This window comes from Mus caroli, chromosome 9, assembly GCF_900094665.2.
Source record: "Mus caroli chromosome 9, CAROLI_EIJ_v1.1, whole genome shotgun sequence".
NCBI lineage: Eukaryota > Metazoa > Chordata > Mammalia > Rodentia > Muridae > Mus > Mus caroli.
In genome coordinates this window covers 12,653,833-12,661,743 of record NC_034578.1, presented here as the reverse complement: position 1 = coordinate 12,661,743, position 7,911 = coordinate 12,653,833, and the positions used below count along the sequence as shown (strand labels likewise).

The 7,911-nt window shown below is 48.6% G+C and overlaps 1 protein-coding gene across 6 annotated transcripts in view; it reads left to right on the top strand.

The window, feature by feature from the left end:
- Positions 1 to 1,087: 1,087 nt before the first annotated feature.
- Fat3 (FAT atypical cadherin 3) overlaps positions 1,088 to 7,911 on the top strand; it is a 576,147-nt gene continuing 569,323 nt past the window's right edge. For 5 of the 6 annotated variants that reach the window (XM_021172484.2, XM_029481733.1, XM_029481734.1 and 2 more), the window contains exon 1: positions 1,088 to 1,638. The gene's annotated coding sequence lies outside the window, so the exon portion shown is untranslated. The remainder of the gene's footprint in view (positions 1,639 to 7,911) is intronic. The other variant, XM_029481735.1, reaches the window with a different exon arrangement.

The window sequence follows — 7,911 nt, the reverse complement described above, 5'->3', positions numbered from 1 at the left end:
AGCATGCAGAGTGCTTTATGGGGCAGTCAAGGCAGTGCAGAGGCTGCAGGAGGCTTTCAAGGGGAACCTCCCACCTACTGAAAGTGGAGGGCTTTTCAGATCCTTAAGGCCCCAGGCTTGGGAGAGGAAGACCAAAAAGGCAAATTCTAGTAACTCTTCAATGGGTGTGACTGAGCACAAAGACTTTTAGGAGAGACAGACTCTGCTCCTGAAAGAGAAATTCAGGAATCAAGAAAAGGAGCAAATTTACCTATACAGCACGCTGCAGAACAATCTCTCTTGGAGTTACTGCTCAGGCCCAGAGTTCCAGAGAAGCTGCCCGGGACCGGGCACCCTAGGAACCCCCTGGGGTGAAAGCCTGCTTTAGACAGATGTGATTTGCTGTGCAGCAGTGGGTATTGGGTGGAGGCTGGCGCTGGCCCAGGTTTACCAGGGCTGGCCATTAGTTAGGAATGTTTCAGAGCTCACAGGCAAGGAACATAGGCTGAAGTGTAGCTCTACTGAAGCAGTGTGGGTGTGGTGGGGTGAGGTGCCCTGAATCCTCAGACTTGTGAGGATGATCCAGAAGTAAAAGGACCTAGAGGGCACACCAGTTGGTATTGCTAATCACCTGGCTCCCCTGAGACTGTTCACTCATTCCTGTTCTGAGTGTCTTCACATCCCACGGTGTTTCAGATTGGGTGGGGGTGATGAGTCACGTTACTTTTTAGTCTGATTCTCTCCCACACAAAGGTGATCCCAGATTCTCTCCCACACAAAGGTGATCCCAGTAATCTGAAAATGCGTGGGAAAGAAATGCGAGTCCCGGGTGGGCAGCAGGAGGTACAGCGTTTGATGGCGGTGCCCACTGTGCTTCAAAGTAGCCTGAGGAGCTTGGGTAAAACCATGTTGGTCTCATTGTGCCTCAGTTTCCTCATCTGGTCCAGAGAAGTCTAGTGCACTCTAGGCAGCGGCTGAAGAGCAGAGCAGAGCAGATTGAGTGTGGTGTGTGCGCGCTCTCTGAAAACGTCAGTCTGACTTTGGTGCGTTCTTCCAGCCAAGCTAGAAGCAAAGGATGCCTAGGCTCTAAAATTAGTCCAGCTTCCAGGCGAGGCGCCCTTAGCGTCCTCCTGCTGGCCGCCGGGTCTCCCTGCTCCCCTCCCCCTCCCCTTCTCTTCGTGTGGCGCTCGGAGATCTCTGGTCATCCCCCACCCCCTTCCCCCGGAGGACGCGGCTCTGCGGGAGGGAGGAGAATACAGCGAAGCTAGGGGGTTGGCAGTGCGGCGGCGGCCGCTGCGATGGAGAACCCGGTACGTCTCCACCTCCAGCAGTAGCGGTGCAAGCTGACTAGAGCAGACGCGAGAACCGCTCCCCCCCGGCAGGCTGCGCTGTGATCCGGGCTGCGCGTTGGGACCTCGCTCCCGGGTTCCCCACCCCTCCCGCCGCCATCCTCCTCCGACTCCCCTCCTCCGCCGCCAACCCGCAGCAGTGGCGGCGTCCTGAGCGCCTAGCGCCTCCGCTCGCCGCCCTAGCCTCAGCCGGGAGCACGCGGCGAGCACTGCGGCGGAGGCGGCGGGGTGGCCAGCTCGCCCCTAGACTTGAAAGGAAGACCACGGAGGACTCGTCGGGTGCAGGGGAGCATCGCTGACCAAGGCAAGGGTGCGTGAGGATTTTTAGCATGCTTATTTGGGTGCATGGTGCACCGGCTGGGGTGCACCTTTCTCAGAACAGCCTCAGCAACCTGGTTACAGAGAGGCTGTGATGGGTGCTCCGGAAAGCTAAAGCTCTCAGAGAGAGTGGGGGGAAACTTTTCACCTTGTAAAGTTCCTGCCTGGGCGCTGCCTGGAGCTGTGGTCATTACCGCTACCAGCTGAAACCCAGGGAGACAGCCCTGCGGCAGGAGCCAGGAAATGGCACCGGAGTTGGTTAAGTTTAGGGCTAGCAATAAGAGGAGGGAGATCTTTCGGGTCTGTGCATGCAGCTCTGGGTTCTCACTGAGCTTTGGCCATTGGCTGCAGGTGGATGATATCAGGCGGCGATTCCGCTGGGTAGCTGGCGCTTGCAGCACTCAGTAGGAAGAGGGGCAGATGCCAATGGATGCACTTGCAAGACCCAGAGGCGCAAGTTGGGTGCATGCTAGAGGAGGCTATGAGCGGAGCAAAGAGCCCAGCCTCCACTTCCACGGTGCAGGAAGGGTAGCCTAGAATGTTCGCCTGCCCCTGCATACTATGTCTGAGTCTTGTCGGGTTGTGAAAGGTTCTAAATGACAACCGACTTTGAACTGGTGCGACAGTTTAGCCAAGAAGCCAGGAAAGGATTTCTGTTGTTTTGACGGGAGATGGACCCGACTGCTTTGGGAGAACGCATGATTTTTGGCGGGCGTCAGGACGGACCTTGCTATTTGAAAAGAGAATAGCGCTAGTCTGATCATCCCAGGGATGCCGAACAGCCCTTGCGGCTCCTCGTGGGCACGTTGAGGGCGCACTGTTCGCCGCCCCGAGTTCTTTCCGGAAGATGTGGAAAAGAAACCATTGGCTCACCGGAGTGCAGTTGGGGATCTTAGGGAGCTGGCTGGGGGTGACAGAGGTGGACTGGACAGATTTCGCGTGGCGCTTGGTGAGCGAGAGGACTTGACCAGCTGGGGTCGCTGAGCTAAAATGCATCGGGCCGGGCTGGAGAAAGGTGGCGAGCCCGGGTCTTTTTGGCAGTATAATGCGGTCACTGTTTCTCCCCCAGCAGACTCTTCTCTCGTGTGTTTTCGGAAATGTTTAAACATTGTCTAAGATTAGACTTTGCGGAAAGCAACTTATGTTGCTGTCCTCTGCCCGGCTCTTGGGAGCTGTGGTGCGCTCGGAGAGAGGGTGGGATGCAGAGGGCCGGGTGTTGCGGGACGCGCTAAAGGCACATCTCTTGGCTCTTGCTACCAGAGGAAAGGGGGCGCTCCTAGATGTGCATGCTGGTGATAGCACCCACCTTGAGGTACAATAACGAGCAAGCTCGGCAATGAGAGTATCCATAAATGAACGTGAAGGTAGACTACACAGGCAGTGAAGATGCGGAGGTGGCTGGGAGTCTCCCAGAAGCAAGAAGCTCTGGAATGTGGAACCGAGGGCAGCCAGTGGCTCGAGTCTCCCTGAAGGAGACCCACTTCGCCGTCGCTTGCTCTCGGGACCTGGATCTTGGTGGGGGTATTCCAGAATCCTCGGCACAGCGGCTGGAGTGAGGGACACTGGGCTAGGCTGAGGATGAGAGAGTCCTTTCTCTGCCTTCGCCTCTTCCCCGCCCCCAGACTTTGGCGCGTTTACTTCCAAGTTGGATCCCACTTCCATTTACAAGTGTCAGACAAACCGCGCCAAGCACCCGCTCAGCCAGATGGGGGAGGGCGCCGGGCGGGAGCCGTGAGCCCACCGGGGTCGACTCCGGAACGGCTCTCCGGAGTGCTTTCCTAGCTTTTAGGCCTTGATGTTTAAAAGGTATATAAAAGAAGACTGCAAAGCCCATAGCACTCGTGTACACTCGCGTACCAGCCTTTTATCCTCCTTTCCATCGATACATTCATTTTCTGGCCCCACGCTTGCATTTTCAAAAGCGAGTTTGGGCAATGGGGGGAGGGGCGGGAAGCTGGCCGCCAGTCCACCTCTGTGGCTTTGAGCTTTGGGCTTTGTTGCCAGGATTTGATTGCGCCCGGGCCGAGTTTAAAAAAAAAATGTAGAAAGACAAAACAGGCCAGACACACTGCAGGCGAAGCTGCCTTGATTCGGGCCATGGAAAGGGAGAACTGCCATCCAGGAATTGAGGACCCAGAGGCCGGCATCCCAGAGAGCATAAGCTCTCTAGCTGCTGCAACAGCCCAACTCTGGGTTACCCGATGCTTGCGTGGGGGCGGGGATGGGAAGTGGAGGAGGAAGTTCAGTCTGATGTGGAGATTGAAAGAAAGGGAGGAGATGGGAGAAAGAGAGAAAGAAGGAGAAGACATCGAGAAATAAAAATGATAAGCGATTCTAAAATGTGAAGATCATTGACGGCTTCTTCTCCACACCGAGCCTCTTCCTTTTTTTTTCATTATTATTAAAAATTGAACAATTGCACATGGAGAATTAAAGAGTAAATTTAAAAGGCATGCAAGGTAAACAGGGCACCAAAAGACAAAGAGTTTCTTAAATGTATAATAACTTCTCCTCGATATGACTTTAATATAGTAGGGTTGGTGTGCGTGATGAGTTCAATTGTCTTTTTTTCTTAGCATTGGATAGGGAGTCAAGTTGCTTTCGAGAAATAAAGCAAATAATTAAAACCAGTTAAATCAGGAGTCCCCATTGTTGTCTCTGGAACTTGGACAATGGTGTTGGAATGTGTTTCTATGCCCTGTGCAACCGGGAGGAGAAAGTTCCCATGACTGTCCATGTTATAACGTCTTCATATCTGAGCCACACAAAACTCCGCGTGAGAGACAGCTGGCTGAGAGATCAGAGATTGCTGAGCTGCTGAGCTGCCTCCAGCTCTCCTCACTGCAGGTTTTTCACAGCCAGTGTTTGTTGACCAATGACTGGCTTTCCAGCCTTGCCTCCATCAGCTCTCTGCCTCTCTCAATTTTTATTTATTCTGGTTTCTGGCAGAGACATTTTGGGAATTTTTAAGTAGTCAGGATCCAGTCAGTCTGTTAAGTAGCAATTATATTTGTGCTGAGCTACTAAGGAATAAAACGAGTAGCAACAAACGGGGATGTGAGTGGGGCGCCCACTGACCTGTGTGTTGTGTGGGTATTTTGCTAGCTCACAGCTGTTTGTAAAGCAAGGGTTCTTACTGCTCTCACATAAGAACAGTTGAAGGTCTATTATCATACCTGCATGCTTCCCATGGAAGGAACTGCTCTTAATCTAGAAAGCAAGTTATGTCAAATAGAAAGAAATAAGCAACCACCATTCCAGAGGATTATTCAATCATAACCCACAAATTACCGACCAACAACCTGGTATCCTCTTTTCTTGGAGTCAGGACGGGTGTTTCTCTGTGCCTTGGATTTGTCCAGGCCAGTGATGGAAAGAGGGGAAGCATACTAGTGGGGATGTCTGGTGTTTCCCTCGGTGTTACCTCCAGTGTTGTCCTGCTGCAAGAACATTGAGTAGAATTCATCTCCTGGGCTCAGGCAGGGCTGCTCCTTTATATTGAGTTTTCTCATTGCAAAAGTGGTATTGGTGAACCCTATCTTTGCTGACTGAAGAGACACTAGGATTGGAAAGAGAATGTAAAATAAAGGTGCCTTCAGATGTGTGTAGTCCCAGCACTCAGGCTATGGAGGCAAGATCAGAAACTGAAGATCACTCTAGAGTCCAAAGTAAGTTACAGGACACTAGTCCAGCCTGACACACATAAAACCCAACCTGATCTCAAAAAGTGGGGAACAAATAAACTCCAGGGGAAAGATGAGTTTTCTGACCAGTGTCTCCTTTCAGAAGTATACAGATATTCATATGCTTATCAACACTGAAGGGAGGAACATGGATAGCTCAGTTGCTTATTAAGAAAATGTCTAAAATTTTATCTGCCTGTAATTTATTCCTTTTCCTTCCCCCGCCTTTTTTTCCTTACTGTTGATTATCCATTTCTCCAAATTGTGAGAGCTGAGGATATGAAGACCCACAATGTGACACTCTTCTTGGACAAACTGGAGGTGAAAACCTTTTCTTTGGGTGAACTCATTTGACTGCACTGATATTTCAAGCCCAGCAATTTCTCTGAGTATCTTCTCATCTTATAAGTTTTCTCCCCACTGACTCCTTTCTCTGTTCTTCAAGAATAACTTTAGAGAAGTCGGTTCTTAAAAACACTCATAATGACACAGATTGAATCTACTGAGAAGACATTGAGAACTTTGCTTGTGGGTTTAACTCTTCTGGTTTAGCTTTTGACTGTTAGGTACTCATAAAGAAACAAATGACTCATTAAAGCAATTATGTATTCAGGTGGAATTTCCAAGTTAGTGTCAGCTTCAGCCTCTTCCACCATAGGAGTTCTCCCCACCCCCTACTCAGCTAGAAGGGCAGACCTTTGAGAATGGATTCCTCATGTGATTCTGGGAAACCGAGGAAATGAAGAATTGACCTTAGAACATATTAGTCAATCTCATGAGCAAAGTGTTGTCTCCCTGTCAGTGTGACTAGGTTGTTATACAGTGATACAGAAATCTTGGAAGTTTTCTGGAGAGGACCAAGGATAGTCTTCTCTCAGACACTCCCTCCTGGAGATGATGCGTTCTTGGCACAAAGGTTATACAAGGGACATGGATAGGTCTTAAGACTGATTTTGGTGTCTCAAATTATGCAAAGCGATGGAGACTCTAAGGTCATTAGCCTTTTTCTTCCTTTTTCTTCCACGTTAACTTCACTTTCATTAGTTTCTACCTAATCTCTCACTATTTCTTGTATCACTTGACCACTCTTTCTGTTTTCTTATAAGAAGACCCTGTTATGTGGCCAGAAAATCATTTAGAGTCATGCTGGCTTCAAGCTGGGGGTCTTCCTTTCTCTATCTCCCAAATGCTTAGTAGGCTTGTACTACCATGCCTAGAACCCACTTAATTTACATCATTTTCAGTAATATTTACTGAAACTACCTCTATCTTATAAGATTCAAAGACTAGCTAGGTAGACTCATTGCATTGGATCTTTGTTTCTTTTCCTGTTGCTGTGATAAAAACTTAGTCAAAAGCAATTTCAAGGAGAAACTGTTTACCAGGTTCAGAGATGCAGGCTACAGTCCAGTTCCAGTTCCAGTGGCAGGAGACAGGGACAAATTGGTCAGCTTATATTTGTATCAAGAGACAGCAAGTAACGGATACTTATGCACAACTGCCTCTTTCATTCTCACTCATCCTAAGACCAAGACCATGAAATGTTGCTGCCCACATCAAGGATTGATCATTCAATCTCACTTAAGCCAATTAAGAAAATCCCTCACAGGCATGCCCACCATCTAAAAAAATCTTGCTAATTGCTCACTGAGACTCCTTCCTATGTGATCCAGATCCTGTCATGCTGACCACTAAAAGCATTCCTCATAGCTATGAATACTTATTGTTCCAATGGGAAGGCAGGGTACAGCCATGTGTCCACTCTGCAAATCGAAACATATTTGCAGTTATTAACTAGATAAAAAGAGTGACAATGAGCAGGAACCTTGAGTAGGGGTGGGGGAGGCTAGGAAGTGATATAAACTTTTAGGAGGGGTATAAAGAGAACATAGTTAAATTCCATAGTATTCTTTCTCAACGAATTGATTCTTTCATAATTACACACACACACACACACACACACACACATTTGGAGAGAGAAAGAGAGAAAGAGAGAGGAGAGAGAACTGGATGTTTTTTTTTTTTTTTTTTTTTTTCACCCCTGTGTTTGATTATTACATATATCTTTTTTTTATTTTTTTTTTTTTTTTTTTTTTTTTTTTTTTTTTGGTTTTTGATGTGTGTGTGTGTGTGTACTTGACACAAACTAGAGCCATCAGAGAGAAAAGAAGAAATCTCAGTTGAAGAAATCTCTCTTCCATGAGATTCAACTACAAGGCATTTACTCATTATTGATCATTGACCTACTATGGGTGGCCATCCCTGGGCTGGTCGTCCTGGGATATATGAGAAAGCAGGCTGAGCAAGCCATGTGAAGCAGGCCTGTAAGCAGCATCCCTCCATGGCCTCTGCATCAGCTTCTGCTTCCTAGTTCCAGCTCTGCTTGTGTTCCTGTCCTGACTTCCTCCAATGACTGACTATAAACTGGAGGTGTAAATCAAGTAAACCCTTTCCTCTACAACTTGATTTTTGCTTTTTGGTCATGATGTTTCATGGTGATACTACACACACACACACACACACACACACACACACACACAGAGAGAGAGAGAGAGAGAGAGAGAGAGAGAGAGAGAGAGAGA